Source organism: Salvelinus alpinus, chromosome 5 (assembly GCF_045679555.1).
Source record: "Salvelinus alpinus chromosome 5, SLU_Salpinus.1, whole genome shotgun sequence".
Lineage (NCBI taxonomy): Eukaryota > Metazoa > Chordata > Actinopteri > Salmoniformes > Salmonidae > Salvelinus > Salvelinus alpinus.
Genome location: NC_092090.1, coordinates 50,776,268 through 50,794,275, shown reverse-complemented (window position 1 = coordinate 50,794,275; position 18,008 = coordinate 50,776,268). Strand labels below are relative to the sequence as shown.

Below are 18,008 nucleotides of genomic sequence, written 5' to 3'. Positions count from 1 at the left end.
GGCACAGTCGAACCAGAATGAGGAGATAGGAGCAATGAAGCCTGTCATGCCTGTTGAATATATGCTAAATAAATTTTCCGCTGTGGAATTTACATTCACTTTTTAAGTTCTCTGCGCTACGGATCCCTTTTACGGGATCACTTTCCTAAACAACCGCTAGAATTGCAGGGCGCCAAATGCAAAAATATTACTAAGAATATTTATAATCATGCAATCACAAGTGAAATATACCAAAACACAGCTTAGCTTGTTGTTAATCCACGTATAGTGTCAGATTTTGAAAATATATTTTACAGCGAAAGAAATTCAAGCTTTTGTGAGTGTAGCTTTCAATGCTACAACAGCTAGCCCCAAATTAGCATGGTCACGAAAGTCAGAAAAACAATAAAATTAATCGCTTACCTTAGATAATCTTCGGATGTTTGCACTCACGAGAATCCCAGTTACACAATAATTGTTCTTTTTGTTCGATAAATATTACCTTTATAACAAAAAAACGCCATTTGGGTTGCGCGTTATGTTGAGAAAACTACAGCCTCGTTCCGGTCCTGAAAGGAAGATGAACATTTCCAAACGTATCAGATTAAAAAATATTACAAAAAATATTTATAGTCATGCAATAACAAGTGAAATATACCAAAACACAGCTTAGCTTGTTGTTAATCCACCTATCGTGTCAGATTTTGAAAATATACTTTACAGCGAAAGAAATCCAAGCTTTTGTGAGTGTAGCTTTCAATGCTACAACAGCTAGCCTTATATTAGCTTGGTTAGCTTGGTCACGAAAGTCAGAAAAGCAATAAAATTAATCGCTTACCTTAGATAATCTTTGGATGTTTCCACTCACGAGACTCCCAGTTACACAACACATGTTATTTTTGTTCGATAAATATTACTTTTATCACAAAAAAAACGCTATTTGGTTTGCGCATTATGTTGAGAAAACCAAAGCCGTGTTCCGTTCGACAAATTCCAAAAAGTATCCGTAATGGTCGTAGAAACATGTCAAATGTTTTTTATAATCAATCCTCAGGTTGTTTTTAACAAACATAATCGATAATATTTCACCCGGACCATAACCTATTCATTAAGAAATGGCATGTCTGGACAGAGATGGCAGGAGAAAATGAATATCCAATGGATGGTTCATTCAACAAGACTAGGTTGGATTTAGTCAAGGAGATAATTCAGACAAGAAAAATGGACAAGGAGAACGGGATGAAGAAAAGTACCCTTGTATCAGAAACTGTGATAGGAATGATGATGCTGGACGGACAGCTCTTCATGAACAAGGTGACCTACTGTGACCAAACTAAAGCTGGAGAGAACAATAGAGTGCGGGAGGAAAGAAATGAGTCAGGACTGAGGCAGAACAGGAGTACTCGCCACAGCCCTGCCGCCGTATGAGAATCAACCCAGAGGTCCCCGGTGTGACTATACACAGATCTACCCTCTCATACCACTGACAGAAGAAAATGGAGAAGCAACCACAATTATCCTCAAGGGGACTCTGATGAAGGAGGTGGATGACACAACAGCAGCAACAAGCGGCATGAGAACAATAGAATTGGATGAAAAAAGGAGGCACAGTTCCTGGAGGGAGTTTCCCTCGACACTCCAACTCACTCCACAAAAAGGAACAGACTGGAAGACCCTAGACATATGGCCGCCTGTAGAAAACAAACTAACTACTAAAGAAGTAAAAGAAAAGTACAAAGTGTTACCATCCATGGGTGACCTATTCAGAGACCAGAGTGAAAGGGAAGAAAGAAAGAGAGAGAAGAAGGAAGATTGGAAAATAATAAGTTGTATACATTACGAAAAGAGAAGAGGAAGTTGATAGAAGATCTGCAGGTGCTAATTGCTAATGCGATTAAGGAGACAATGGACACAGATCATGTGGACGAAAGTAAGAAGCTAAAAGAGGAGGTCAGACAAGCCACGGATATGGTAAAGACAATACCAGAGGGAGATAGAAGAGTGTGAAAGGAGGACTAGACACTGCACTGAAGAAGGTAATGCACATCCTGGAGTGTACTACCCACCATGGCAACAATAAGCTCCTCAGCCACAGTACCACTCGCCCGGAGCTGAAAATGCTCCCCAGGCGCCACCTATGCCCTATGGACAAGGAGGACAAGTTAATGACAGAGGACAGCCATGGCCAATGGGAAATCAGAACACCAACAGTTCTTATTTCCCTCTGATTCAACAATGAAGGTGCCCGACTCCCATGCTCCAGTGTTCCCAGTATGAATTCAATTATGAAAGAGAAGAGCCCATTTTTACTCTTAATGTTAATGGACATAACCTACCATTTCTAATAGACACTGGAGCTCACTGTTCCTGTTTAGGCAAACCTGGACAAGTTGTTCGGGTTTCCCTGAGCAAATCATCAGTAACAATAACAGGGGCGTCGGGACAGCCCAGGAATGTGTTACGGACAAAGACTTGTTTGATGAACCTTTGCTTGACTCTGACATGGTGCTGTTCGTTGATGGTTCTGCTTATATAGATCAAAGCACAGGGAAGAAACATGTAGGATTTGCTGTAGTAGATGTGGAAGGTGATATTGAGGTTATACAGCCCCTAACAGAACATTTATCAGCTCAAGGGGCAGATTTATTAGCTCTGAAAACAGCTTGTGAATTGGGGGAAGGGAAGGCCCTTAATGTCTACTCAGACTCAGCATATGCTATTGGGGTTTGTCTGTCCTGGTGTGGGGTTTGGAGAGCAAGAAGGTTTACTAATACCACAGCCACACCTATTAAAAACAGACCTTATGTTGAACAGTTGATTGAAACTATGCGAAAACAAATTAGCTATTGTTAAGGTTGAGGCACACACAGGTAGGAGTGATTATGCTAATATTGGTAACAGCATAGCTAATGAGGTGGCCAAATTGGCTGCTTCCCGTTGTCACACACATGCATTCTATTTTTAGTTGTTTGTGTCATCTGAAGCTACTGATCCTGAGAAACAGCAGCAGGCTGATATTCTCAATCACCAAGTGTGAGGGTGTGCTCTCTGTCCTAGGTCTGGCTTATGGCTACATCTTTTGTCTGGCATGCCCTGTTTACCATCAACCATGGTTTCTACTGTTTGCCGATTGGCTCATGGAGTGAGCCATTCGTCAAGGGGGGATATGGTGGAGGAGAAGATTTATATGGTGGAGGAGAAGATTTCTGCCCAATGGTTTTGCCCAAATTTGAATCAGCATGTACATCAGCACGTAGAACAGTTCAATTACCGTTGCGCAACATGTTTATTATATAACATAGACAAGGGAACTCCACTGCAACCAGGGAAGTTCCCCACACCAAAAGGACCTTTTGTCCACCTTGCTATGAATTTCATAGACATGGTAGAGCGAACAGAAAGAAAGAAATACTGCCTGGGGATAATTGACAGGTTCACCAGGTGGGTGGAAGCATTTCCCACCACCAACTGCGTTGCGCGAACAGTTGCAAAATTGCTAGTCAGGGAAATTATACTCAGGTTCGTGGTGCCTGTGGTTTTGTCTGCAGACAATGGGACACATCTCATAGGAGATGTGGTTGCCCAAGTGGCCAAAATGATGGGTGTTGACCAGAAGTTTGTGTCCATCTATCACCCACGGCGTAACGGGATTACATAGAGTACATGAAAGAACTAACCTCTATTGTCAGTTTTCTCCACTCGCACTAGGAAAGCAACAGAACCAATCCCAGGTGAGGATCCAGATGCTCTGACCATCTGCGTAGGAGACTGAGTGAAACTACAAGTCCATAAAAGAAAATGGAACCAGCCAAGATGGATGGGACCCTTCCAGGTGACCATGGCAACACCAACTGCAATCCGGGTAGCGGAGAGGTCCGGCTGGCATCATCTCTCCCACTGCAAGCACCTCCCAGAGTGGAAGCCATGGATGAGCGACTGGAGGGAGGGAGGGCAGGGCCTCGAGAACAAGGAAGAAGGTCCATAAGCAGAGGGCCCAGACCAAAGGGCCGGAAAGAAAGATGAAAAAGAAGGCTCTAGCCAACGAGCAGAAGAAGGAGACATCAGTTCACACTCACACTCAGGTTCTATAACTAGGAAACATAGACTACACCAGGTCTGGTGGTTTGTTTTCCCCATCATCCTTTCCATGGGTCTCCTTGTTGGCGCAGCCACAGGACCCCCTGGGGGATCTGAGGAAAACAACAAATGGATACAAACGGTGAAAAAAAAATTGCAAATCAGACTAAGAGGCCAGGAACCAAGAATTTTGTAATTAGAAAGCCTACATCAACCATTGAGTTGTTCGGGAGTCAGTTTGAGCCTATGAGAAGGACGGAGTTTGAATGTGGGGTTTTATACTTTATGCAGAGAGGTAATGAGAAACAACCTACGAGGCAAAGGGAGACCAAAGGACTGTTTTTTGGGAGTAGAACTGAGAGGTTAGCCAGGTATCATGGGACACATGTATGTTGGGGTGGTCACAAGAAGGGTGCAAACGTACTTAATGTGTTAGAAAGAAGCAGGCAGATCCCTCTATGGCCTAGAACTCACCTCAGGTGAGGTGAGTCAGTCTTCACGGTAAGAACTACCCACTCTGTACGGTGTAATTATCCCAGCACCCACCTGTGGATAGAAATGTTAGGAAATGGAAGCTTGAGCATCAATCCCATACTGACCTCCCTAAGCCCAAAGTCAATCCCTGCCCTGTGTCTTTGTAATGATGGGAAGGAAGATATGGGAGATACGAGAGCTTGTCGTGTATATATGGGTCAACTGAGAGAAGAGTATAGTGATAGGAGAAACTATGCTAAAGGGGATTTTAGTGTGTTAGACTTACAGCAACAGGTGACAGGTTTAAACCTTTCCAGGGTAGAGGAAGGCATGTGAGCACATTTTGGATGAATGTGGGTATGCAGTGAGGGGTACCAAAAGGGGTACCTCACTTTACCTCCTGGATGGGGGGGATTCCGGTCACCGATCTTTTCAATGAGAGGTAAAACCAACTCTGGGGAACTGAAGTGCTCCAAACGACTCATCCCAGACAATCAGGAAGCCTATGGTTATGTCCTACACCTGTGTGAGATTGTTGGTATGTCAGTCATACCCTCCTGGGGTGTGGCTGTCCTAGGAAAGTGGGTAAACAATTTAACCTACTCATTACATTCCCATATGAATTTAACGATCCGAAGATTTAGCCAACTCTCATTAGATTTCCAAAATCTGAAAGCAGTTGTCAGCCGCCATAAATTGAATTTAGAGGAGGACACTGTAACGTACTAGGTATTGTTGATCCTGATAATTGTGTTATGTTGCTCCCTGATTCCTCTGAGAATATGAATGCGATAATTGATAAGATTGCTGATCTTAGTTAAACTCTCTCAAAATCTGAAAAATCTGTTTTTGACAAAATTGGTGACTGGTTTACCTCTCTAGGGTACGTGAGACGTTAGCGTCCCACCTCTTCAACAGCCAGTGAAAGTGCAGTACGCTAAATTAAAAACAACAGAAATCCCATAATTAAAATTCCTCAAACATACATGTATTTTACACCATTTTAAAGATACACTTGTTGTAAATCCAGCCACAGCCAAGCTTTACGACGAAAGCAAACCAAACGATTATGTTAGGTGAGTGCCTATTCACAGAATAACACAGCCATTTTTCCAGCCAAAGAGAGGATTCACAAAAAGCAGAAATATAGATAAAATGAATCACTAACCTTTGATGATCTTCATCAGATGACACTCATAGGACTTCCTGTTACACAATACATGTATGTTTTGTTCGGTAAAGTTCATATTTATATCCAAAAATCAGAGTTTACATTGGCGCCTTACGTTCAGAAGTCACAAAACATCCTTTGATTTTGCAGAGAGCCACATCAATTTGACAGGAATACTCATAATAAACATTGCTAAAAGAACAGTTATGCATGGAATTTTAGATGCACTTCTCCTTAATGCAACCGCTGTGTCAGATTTTAAAAAAGCTTTACGGAAAAAGCAAACCATGCAATAATCTGAGTCGGCGCTCAGAGCCCAATCAAGACACAAATATAGCTGCCATATTATGCAGTCAACAGAAGTCAGAAGTAACAATATAAACATGCACTTACCTTTGATGAACTTCATCAGAATGCACTCCCAGGAATCCCAGTTCCACAATACATTTTCGTTTTGTTCGATAATGTCCATCATTTATGTCCAAATTCCTCCTTGTTGTTCTAGCGTTCAGTACACTTTCCAAACTCACTATGCGCGGGCAGGTCCAGCGGAAAGTACGGACGAAAAGTAAAAAAAGTTATATTACAGTCCGTAAAAACATGACAAACGAATTATTGAATCAATCTTTAGAATGTTTTTAACATAATTCTTCAATAATGTTTCACCCGGAGTATTCCTGTGTCTTCAGAATTGCGATGGAACAGAGCTCGCTCTCACGTGAACGCGCATTGTCAGAGCATGTTCAGGTCATGGCAGACCTGACTCATTCCTCTCTCCTTTGGCCCCACTAAACAGTAGAGGCATCAGACAAGGTTCTAACGACTGTTGACATCTAGTGGAAGCCTTAGGAAGTGCAACATTACCAATATCCCATTGAATCTTCAATAGGAGCTGAGTTGAAAATCGACCAACCTCAGATTTCTCACTTCCTGTTTGGATTTTTTCTCAGGTTTTTGCCTGCCTGATGAGTTCTGTTATACTCACAGACATCATCCAAACAGTTTTAGAAACTTCAGAGTGTTTTCTATCCAAATCTACTAATAATATGCATATTCTAGCTGTTATGGCTTTGTAGCAGGCCGTTTACTCTGGGAATGCTTTTCACCCGGACATGAAAATACTGCCCCCTACCCCAAAGAAGTTCATGCTAAATTTGGAAATGTAATGGGGAAAGTTATGTTGACTTTGTTTTCAGTGTTTACTCCTATATTTGTAGGAGGTTTTGTGATTTTGGCTACTGTTTATATTTGTAAGAAAATGACTGTAACTGCTCTTGAACATGCTGGAGTGATGTTGTTGGTGGAAGATGATACAAATCGTGCTGAAGGTGAGACTGGTGCATTTCTGGTTTCTCTTAATCTCATTGTCTATCCAACTTGTGTGGTTCTTCCCATGAATCAGGAGGAATGGGAGTATAGACAGACTCACCCCACCCCAAAAGCATTCCAGGAACCTCAGGAGTTGTTTCTCCCTTTAGCAGGCCTTCCCTGGGATCAAATGGATCCAGGGGATTTGCCAAATCTGTTTGATTTCAGAGGAGAATATTATGATTGAAGGTGTGAGACTAATTAGTCAAAGGGGAGAATGATGGGGGGTCACCTTGGGGTCATGATAGGGGCTGCACCCAATGATTGATGTATTATAATAATTGATTATGATTATGTTGTATTAATAGAAGGGGAAGGGCTAAAAGACCCCTCCCCCACTACATTTATAGGGTCCCGGACTACAGATTAGCAATATATACAGTATATATATGCATTATAAGGTTTAATATTGTTCCACAGTTCTTTTCTAATCTCTGCTTCTTATAAGAAACGGTCTGAGAGATGTGTGAGTTATTGCAGTCAAATCAGGGTGTCTGTGAGAAAGCGCCTCAAGGCTAAAAGACATTAATAGACACAGAACCCAGCAGGGGAGTGAAAGAGATAAGAGACTAGTCAGATATACCACTATCAAGCAACTTGGGGAGTGGAAAATTACTGCTGAGCCCTTAGAAAACACTGGAACTATTGTCTCTTCTGCAAGTTTGTATAACTGTATATCCATGGGATTGGTCTCATGAGTAGAAGGTGTTGACATAGGCAGTTACATCACTAGGGGTTTACTGCAAGCATTTTAAAGCAACTTGGGCCCTTTCCTATTTTGCAGAACTTACTCGGAAACATGTGTGCTATGTTCCCATGGTCAACTTCTGTCTGCAATTGCATTAATAAAGGTTTTTGATTGATTTACTTAAAGATATTGTCTGATTGCGGATTTCACCAATAAGCAAATGATTGACAAGGAACAAGGAACCTACAACACGGTGTTCAGCGAGCCTTATCCTTCACTCTGTTTGTTTAGAATAGATACCCTAGAGGTACCTATAGTGGTGAAAGGAAAGTGTTCTTTGTCTCTCGTCTTCGGGCAAGTTTCCTAGGCTAACAGTGCATAAACAGCTGCAGACTGAATGTTCCTATGTAGTCTTTTTCTTCGGGAGAGAGTTTCAGAGTTTCTAACCATTTCGTACCTTTCAGCTCACACTGTCGGTCACGCTGGTCTTTAGTTTAAAACCATTTCCCAGCCGTGTAGCCACCGCTTCACACTGTCTGGTCTAGTAGAGTCTAACCATTTCAACGTGTGGATGATCCTCACGTTTTCTGATCTAATATGTTCATTCTTCAGCAAGTCCTTTTAAGCACTCGCCTTGGAGGGCGGTTCCATCCCGTTGTCACAATGTCTGTGCTCACGTGGGCGCGGTTACTGACTTGGCAAAAGTATTTTGATGTTACGGTATTATCTAATTTAGAAGGCTAAAATCACATTTCATCTTCTCACAAACAGTTTCATATTTAATAATATAAGTTCCACAACATTTAGATATACACTACTGTTCAAGAGTTCGGGGTCACCTAGAAATGTCCTTGTTTTTGAAAGAAAAGCATATTTTTTGTCTACTGAAAAAAAAATCTAATTGATCAGAAATACAGTGTTGCAAAGAAAGAAGGCAGAGTTGCAAAGAGAAAGCCATATCTCAGACATATCCCAGTAAAAAAGACATTAAGATGGGCAAAAGAGAACAGACACTGGACAGAGGAACTCTGCCTAGAAGGCCAGCATCCCAGAATCGCCTCTTCACTGTTGACTTGAGACTGGTGTTTTGTGGGTACTATTTGATGAAGCTGCCAGTTCAGGACTTGCTAGGCGTCTGTTTCTCAAACTAGACACTCTAATGTACTTGTCCTCTTGCTCAGTTGTGCACCGGGGCCTCCCACTCTTTCTATTCTGGTTAGGCCAGTTTGAGCTGTTCTGTGAAGGGAGTAGTACACAGCGTTGTACGAGATCTTCAGTTTCTTGGCAATTTCTCGCAATTTCTCGCACGCCTTCATTTCTCAGAATAATTATAGACTGACGAGTTTCAGAAGAAAGGTCTTTGTTTCTGGTCATTTTGAGCCTGTAATCGAACCCACAAATGCTGATGCTCCAGATACACAACTAGTCTAAAGAAAGACAGTTTTATTGCTTCTTTAATCAGAACAACAGTTTTCAGCTGTGCTAACATAATTGGTTTTCTCATGATCAATTAGCCTTTTAAAATGATAAACTTGGATTAGCTAACATAACGTGCCTTTGGAACACAGGAGTGATGGTTGCTGATAATCGGCCTCTGTACGCCTATGTAGATATTATATAACAAATCAGACGTTTCCAGCTACAATAGTCATTTACAACATTAACAATGTCTACGCTGTATTTCTGATCAATTTTATGTTATTCTAATGGATGAAAAATTGCTTTTCTTTCAAAAACAAGGACATTTTTAAGTGACCACAAACTTTTGAACGGTAGTGTAAATCTGACAACTGGGACATATACATTTGTAGAGTTTCCATTATTTGGTTATACCATCCTTAATGATATCACAAACAACGACTTATTTTACATGATTATTGTTTCGAGCCCCACGAACCATTTACCACATTATTTACATTAGAAATTTCCAACCTTTTTTTCTTACAGTATTGCAAAGTATCTCTTTGTGGTAACAAAGGGATTTTTAACTTCCATTTCTGCAGAGTGGGAGAGAGAGTTCCTGCAAAGTATTTACGACCCGGTTGTTCTACTTGGTACTCATCCCGGATCCGGGAGCACCCTCATCAGTAAAAAAGCTGACTAGCATAGCCTAGCATAGCGCCACAAGTAAATACTAGCATCTAAATATCATGAAATCACAAGTCCAAGACACCAGATGAAAGATACACATCTTGTGAATCCAGCCATCATTTCCGATTTTTAAAATGTTTTACATAGAAAACACAATATGTATTTCTATTAGCTAACCACGATAGCAAAAGACTCAACCGCATATTTTCAAAAAACAATTACCGCATAGGTAGCTATCACAAATTCGACCAAATAAAGTTATAAATAGTCACTAACCAAGAAACAACTTCATCAGATGACAGTCTGATAACATATTTATTGTATAGCATATGTTTTGTTCGAAAAATGTGCATATTTCAGGTATAAATCATAGTTTTACATTGCAGCCACCATCACAAATCTCACCAAAGCAGCTAGAATAACTACAGAGACCAACGTGAAATACCTAAATACGCATCATAAAACATTTATGAAAAATACATGGTGTACAGCAAATGAAAGACAAACATCTTGTGAATCCAGCCAATATTTCAGATTTTTTAAGTGTTTTACAGCGAAAACACAATTTAGCATTATATTAGCTTACTACAATAGCCAACCACACAACCGCATTCATTCAAGGCAACGTTAGCGATAGCGAATAAACCAGCAAAATATATAAATTTTTTCACTAACCTTCTCAAACTTCATCAGATGACAGTCCTATAACATCATATTACACAATACATACAGTGGGGAGAACAAGTATTTGATACACTGCCGATTTTGCAGATTTTCCTACTTACAAAGCATGTAGAGGTCTGTAATTTTTATCATAGGTACACTTCAACTGTGAGAGACGGAATCTAAAACAAAAATCCCGAAAATCACATTGTATGATTTTTAAGTAATTAATTAGCATTTTATTGCATGACATAAGTATTTGATACATCAGAAAAGCAGAACTTAATATTTGGTACAGAATTCTTTGTTTGCAATTACAGAGATCATATGTTTCCTGTAGTTTTTGACCAGGTTTGCACACACTGCAGCAGGGATTTTGGCCCACTCCTCCATACAGACCTTCTCCAGATCCTTCAGGTTTCGGGGCTGTCGCTGGGCAATACGGACTTTCAGCTTCCTCCAAAGATTTTCTATTGGGTTCAGGTCTGGAGACTGGCTAGGCCACTCCAGGACCTTGAGATACTTCTTACGGAGCCACTCCTTAGTTGCCCTGGCTGTGTGTTTCGGGTCGTTGTCATGCTGGAAGACCCAGCCACGACCCATCATCAATGCTCTTACTGAGGGAAGGAGGTTGTTGGCTAAGATCTCGCAATACATTGCCCCATCCATCCTCCCCTCAATACGGTGCAGTCGTCCTGTCCCCTTTGCAGAAAAGCATCCCCAAAGAATGATGTTTCCACCTCCATGCTTCACGGTTGGGATGGTGTTCTTGGGGTTGTACTCATCCTTCTTCTTCCTCCAAACACGGCGAGTGGAGTTTAGACCAAAAAGCTCTATTTTTGAATCATCAGACCACATGACCTTCTCCCATTCCTCCTCTGGATCATCCAGATGGTCATTGGCAAACTTCAGACGGGCCTGGACATGCGCCTGCTTGAGCAGGGGGACCTTGTGTGCGCTGCAGGATTTTAATCCATGACGGCGTAGTGTGTTACTAATGGTTTTCTTTGAGACTGTGGTCCCAGCTCTCTTCAGGTCATTGACCAGGTCCTGCCGTGTAGTTCTGGGCTGATCCCTCACCTTCCTCATGATCATTGATGCCCCACGAGGTGAGATCTTGCATGGAGCCCCAGACCGAGGGTGATTGACCATCATCTTGAACTTCTTCTATTTTCTTCTATTTTCTAATAATTGCGCCAACAGTTGTTGCCTTCTCACCAAGCTGCTTGCCTATTGTCCTGTAGCCCATCCCAGCCTTGTGCAGGTCTACAATTTTATCCCTGATGTCCTTACACAGCTCTCTGGTCTTGGCCATTGTGGAGAGGTTGGAGTCTGTTTGATTGAGTGTGTGGACAGGTGTCTTTTATACAGGTAACGAGTTCAAACAGGTGCAGTTAATACAGGTAATGAGTGGAGAACAGGAGGGCTTCTTAAAGAAAAACTAACAGGTCTGTGAGAGCCGGAATTCTTACTGGTTGGTAGGTGATCAAATACTTATGTCATGCAATAAAATGCAAATTAATTACTTAAAAATCATACAATGTGATTTTCTGGATTTTTGTTTTAGATTCCGTCTCTCACAGTTGAAGTGTACCTATGATAAAAATTACAGACCTCTACATGCTTTGTAAGTAGGAAAACCTGCAAAATTGGCAGTGTATCAAATACTTGTTCTCCCCACTGTATATGGTTTGTTCGAAAATGTGCATATTTAGCGGTACAATTCGTGGTTGAACAATGCGACGTACAGCTTACGTTATAGCGAGACAGCGCCCAAAATCAGGGCGAAATATACGTCTAAACATTTTCGACAGAAATACGAAATAACATCATAAATGGTTCCTACTATTTGATGAGCTTCCATCAGAATCTTGTACAAGTTGTCCTTTGTCCAGAATAATCGTTGTTCGGTTGTAGAATGTCGTCTTCATCTGTCGAATTAGCTAACAAAGCTGGCCATGCGGCACAGAAGTGGCCAACTCACCATAACGCATAACAAAGAAAATACCGAAAATCGCAATAAACTGATTATTTATTGATTATTGATTTAAAATAACTAGTTGATGATGTTTTTAACACATATATCAAATAAAATCAAAGCCGGATATATCTAACGTCTATAACGAAAGCTTTTCAGAACGTAATCCTGAGGTCCCTCTCGCGCCAAGCTGAACGGTGAAAAGACTAGACCCATCGTTCCAAGAGGTCTTGTTCGGCCTCAGATAAAGCTATACACCCCATTCCAACTCTCACAGTCTATTGACATCTAGTGGAAGGCGTATGCAATGCATGTAGACCCATAGATTTCATGCAAATTAATAGGCTGACCCTGGAACAGAGCCCCCGATTTCAGATTTTTCAGTTCCTGACAGGAAGTTTGCTGCAAAATGAGTTCTGTTTTACTCACAGATATAATTCAAACGGTTTTAGAGTGTTTTCTATCAAATAGTAATAATAATATGCATATTGTACGAGCAAGAATTGAGTACGAGGCAGTTTAATTTGGGAACGATTTTTTACAAAGCGCCCCCCCTATTGAGAAAAGGTTTTAAGTCATAAAACTCTGGTGGAAGAGAGAGAGAGAGAGAGGGGAGAGGGGGGATGATCTGGAGCCTATGATCCTCACCCAAGAGGGACAGTAGGGTAGGCGCTTGTTGGTGGAATGTCATGCCTAAAGTTTGCTAATCTTGCCAATGAAAAAATTATTAAAGTTGTTGGCAATATCACTGGGTTTCTGTGATGTATTAGCCATCTGACTCAATGAATGATGGAGCTGAGTTTGCCTTTTTGTCCAACATTCTATTTAAGGTGCTCCAAAGCTTTTTTACTATCATTCTTTATATAATTTATCTTCGTTTCATAGTATAGTTTTGTTTTATTCAGTTTAGTCACATGATTTCTCAATTTGCAGTATGTTTGCCAATCGGTTGTGCAGCCAGACTTTTTTGTCATTTCTTTTGCCTCATCCCTCTCAACCAAACAATTTTTCAATTCCTCATCAATCCATGAGGATTCAACAGTTTGTACAGTCTTTTTCTAATGGGTGCATGCTTATAAGTAACTTGAATAAGTAATTTTATAAATGTGTCAAGTGCAGTGTCTGGTTGCTCCTCATTACACACCACATACCAACAAATATTCTTTACATCATCAACATAGGAATCATTGCAAAACTTCTTGTATGACCTCTCATACACTATATTAGAACTAGCCTTTGGAACTTTTTCTAGATATGGCTACTGCATTGTGATCACTACATCCAATTGGTTTTGGATACTGCTTTTAAACAGATTTATGCAGCATTAGTAAAGATGTGATCAGTACATGTGGATGATTTCATTCCTGCGCTGTTTTTAAATACCCTGGTATGTTGACTGCTAACCTGAACCAGGATGCAGGCTCTGGTTACCGTTTTAAGTTTTTTCTTGAGTGGCAACACATACATTATCAAGCATTTCACACATATTATCCAGATACTGATTGTTAGCACTTGGGCAGATGAACCTGTAGCCAACAGTATTTCACATGAGAGCCTCTCTAAGCTTTACAGGATTGTGGTTCTGAATATAGACTGCAACAACAACTAATCAAATCAAATGTATTTATAAAGCCCTTCTTACATCAGCTGATGTCACAAAGTACTGTACAGAAACCCAGCCTAATACCCCAAACAGCAAGCAATGCAGGTGTAGAAGCACGGTGGATAGGAAAAACTCCCTAGAAAGGCCGGAACCTAGGAAGAAACCTGGAGAGGAACCAGGCTCTGAGGGGTGGCCAGTCCTCTTCTGGCTGTGCCAGGTGGAGATTATAACAGAACTTGGCCAAGATATTCAAACGTTCATAGATGACCAGCAGCGTCAAATAATAATAATCACAGTGGTTGTAGAGGGTGCAACAGGTCAGAACAAAATCAAATCAAATCACATTTTATTTGTCACATGCGCCGAATACAACATGTGTAGATCTTACAGTGAAATGCTTACTTAAAATCCTTAACCAACAATGCAGTTTTAAAAAATACCTTAAAAAAAATAAGAATAAGAGATTAAAGTAACAAAGTAATTAAAGAGCAGCAGTAAAATAACAGTAGCGAGGCTATATACAGGAGGTAACTGTACAGAGTCAAAGTGTGGGGGCACCGGTTAGTCGAGGTAATTTAGGTAATATGTGAGGGGGGTGCAATGCAAATAGTCTGGGTAGGCATTTGATTAGATGTTCAGGAATCTAATGGCTTGGGGGTAGAAGCTGTTTAGAAGCCTCATGGACCTAGACCTGGCGATCCAGTACCGCTTGCCACGCGGTAGCAGAGAGAACAGTCTATAACTAGGGTGGCTGGAGTCTGACAATTTATAGGGCCTTCCTGGCACCGCCTGGTATAGAGGTCCTGGATGGCAGGAAGCTTGGCCCCAGCGATGTACTGGGCTGCACGCACTACCCTCTGTAGTACCTTGTGGTCGGAGGCCGAGCAGTTACCATACCTGGCAGTGACGCAACCAGTCAGGATGCTCTCGATGGTGCAGGTGTAGAACCTTTTGAGGATCTGAAGACCCATGACAAATCTTTTCTGTCTCCCGAGGGGGAATAGGTTTTGTCGTACCCTCTTCACGACTGTCTGGGCGTGCTTGGACCATGTTTGTTGGTGATGTGGACACCAAGGAACTTGAAGCTCTCAACCTGCTCCACTACAGCCCCGTCGATGAGAATGGGGGCATGCTCGGTCGTCCTTTTCCTGTCGTCCACAATCATCTCCTTTGTCTTGATCTGTTTGAGGGAGAGGCTGCTGTCCTGGCACCACACTACCAGGTCTCTGACCTCCGCCCTATAGGCAGTCTCGTCGGTGATCAGGCCTACCACTGTTGTGTCATTGGCAAACTTAATGATGATGTTGGAGTCGTGCCTAGCAATGCAGTCATGAGTGAACAGGGAGTACAGGAGAGGACTGAGCACACAACCCTGAGGGGCCTCCGTGTTGAGGATCAGCGTGCCGGATGTGTTGTTACCTACCCTTAACACCTGGGGGTGGCCCGTCAGGAAGTCCAGGATCCAGTTGCAGAGGGAGATGTTTAGTCCCAGGGTCCTTAGCTTAGTGATGAGCTTTGAGGGCACTATGGGGTTGAACGCTGAGCTGCAGTCAATGAATAGCATTGTCACATAGGTGGTCCTTTTGTCCAGGTGGGAAAGGGCAGTGTGGAGTGCAATAGAGATTGCATCATTTGTGGATCTGTTAGGGCGGTATGCAAATTGGATTGGAGGGTCTAGTGTTTCTGGGATAATGGTGTTGATGTGAGCCATGAACAGCCTTTCAAAGCACTTCATGGCTAAAGACGTGAGTGCTACGGGTTGGTAGACGTTTAGGCAGGTTACCTTAGTGTTGTTGGGCACAGGGACTATGGTGGTCTGCTTGAAACATGTTATTACAGACTCAGACAGGCAGAGGTTGAAAATGTCAGTGAAGACACTTGCCAGTTGGTCAGCGCATGCTCGGAGTACCCGTCTTGGTAATCCGTCTGGGCCTTCGGCCTTGTGAATGTTGACCATGTCTTGCTCACATCGGCTGCGGAGAGCGTGATCACACAGTCGTCCGGAACAGCTGATGCTCTCATGCATGTTTCAGTGTTACTTTCCTCGAAGCGAGCATAGAAGTTATTTAGCTCGTCTGTTACGCTCGTGTCACTGGGCAGCTCTCGGTTGCTTCCCTTTGCAGGCATTGCCACATCCGACGAGCGTCAGAGCCGGTGTAGTCAATCTTAGTCCTGTATTGACGCTTTGTCTGTTTGATGGTTCGTAGGAGGGCATAGCAGGATTTCTTATAAGCTTCCGGGTTTGAGTCCTGCGCCTTGAAAGCGGCAGCTCTACCCTTTAGCTCAGTGCGGATGTTGCCTGTAATCCATGGCTTCTGGTTGGGGTATGTACGTACAGTCACTGTGGGGACGACGTCATCGATGCACTTATCAATGAAGCCAGTGACTGATGTGGTGTACTCCTCAATGCTATTGGAAGAATCCTGGAACTTATTACAGTCTGTACTAGCAAAACAGCTACAAAAAATACAGATGAAAACTCTCTAGGTAGATAGTGTGGTCTACAGCTTATCATGAGATACTCTACCGCAAGCGAGCAAAACCTTGAGACTTCCTTCGATATTGTGCACCAGCTGTTGATTACAAATATACATAGACCTCCACCCGTTGTCTTACCAGAGGCTGCTGTTCTGTACTGCCGAGTTTACATATACAGTTGATGTCGTATATTTACATACACCATAGCCAACTACATTTAAACTCAGTTTTGACAATTCCTGACATTTAATCGAAGTAAAAATTCCCTTTCTTAGGTCAGTTAGGATCACCACTTTATTTTAAGAATGTGAAAGGTCAGAATAATAGAGAATGATAGCACAGAGAATAATTTATTTCAGCTTTTATTTCTTTCATCACACTCCCAGTGGTTCAGAAGTTTACATACACTCAATTCGTATTTCGTAGCATTGCCTTTAAATTGTTTGACTTGGGTCAAATGTTCGGTAAGCATTCCACAAACTTCCCACAATAAGTTCGGTGAATTTTTGCCCATTCTTCCTGACAGAGCTGGTGTAACTAGATCAGGTTTGTAGGCCTCCTTGCTCGCACACACTTTTTCAGTTCTTCCCACAAATCTTCTATAGGATTGAGGTCAGGGCTTTGTGATGGCCACTCCAATACCTTGACTTTGTTGTCCTTAAGCCATTTTGCCCACAACTTTGGAAGTATGCTTGGGGTCATTGTTCATTTGGAAGACCCATTTGTGACCAAGCTTTAACTTCCTGACTGAAGTCTTGAGATGTTGCTTCAATATATCCACATAATTTTCCTGCCTCATGATGCCATCTATTTTGTGAAGTGCATCAGTCCCTCCTGCAGCAAAGCACCCCCACAACATGATGCTGCCACCCCCGCGCTTCACGGTTGGGATGGTGTTCTTCGGATTGCAAGCCTCCCCCTTTTCCTCCAAACATAATGATGGTCATTATGGCCAAACAGTTCTATTTTTGTTTCATCAGACCTTGGGACATTTCTCCAAAAAGTACAATCTTTGTCCCCATGTGCAGTTGCAAACTGTAGTCTGGATTTTTTATGGCGGTTTTGGAACAGTGGCTTCTTCCTTGCTGAGCGTCCTTTCAGGTTATGTCGATATAGGATTCGTTTTAGTGTGGATATAGATACTTTGTACCTGTTTCCTCCAGAATCTTCACAAGGTCCATTGCTGTTGTTCTGGGATTGATTTGCACTTTTCGCACCAAAGTACGTTCATCTCTAGGAGACAGAACGCGTCTCCTTCCTGAGAGGTATGATGGCTGCGTGGACCCATGGTGTTTATACTTGCGTACTATTGTTTGTACAGATGAACGTGGTAACTTCAGGCATTTGGAAATTGCTCACATGGATGAACCAGACTTGTGGAGGTCTACAAATTTTTTCTGAGGTCTTGGCTGATTTCTTTTGACTTTCCCATGATGTC

At 42.0% G+C, this 18,008-nt stretch overlaps 1 protein-coding gene across 3 annotated transcripts in view; it reads left to right on the top strand.

Moving 5' to 3' along the window:
- LOC139576299 (C-Jun-amino-terminal kinase-interacting protein 1-like) overlaps window positions 1-18,008 on the top strand; it is a 118,203-nt gene that overhangs the window by 12,471 nt on the left and 87,724 nt on the right. The gene's annotated exons all lie outside the window — the stretch shown is intronic.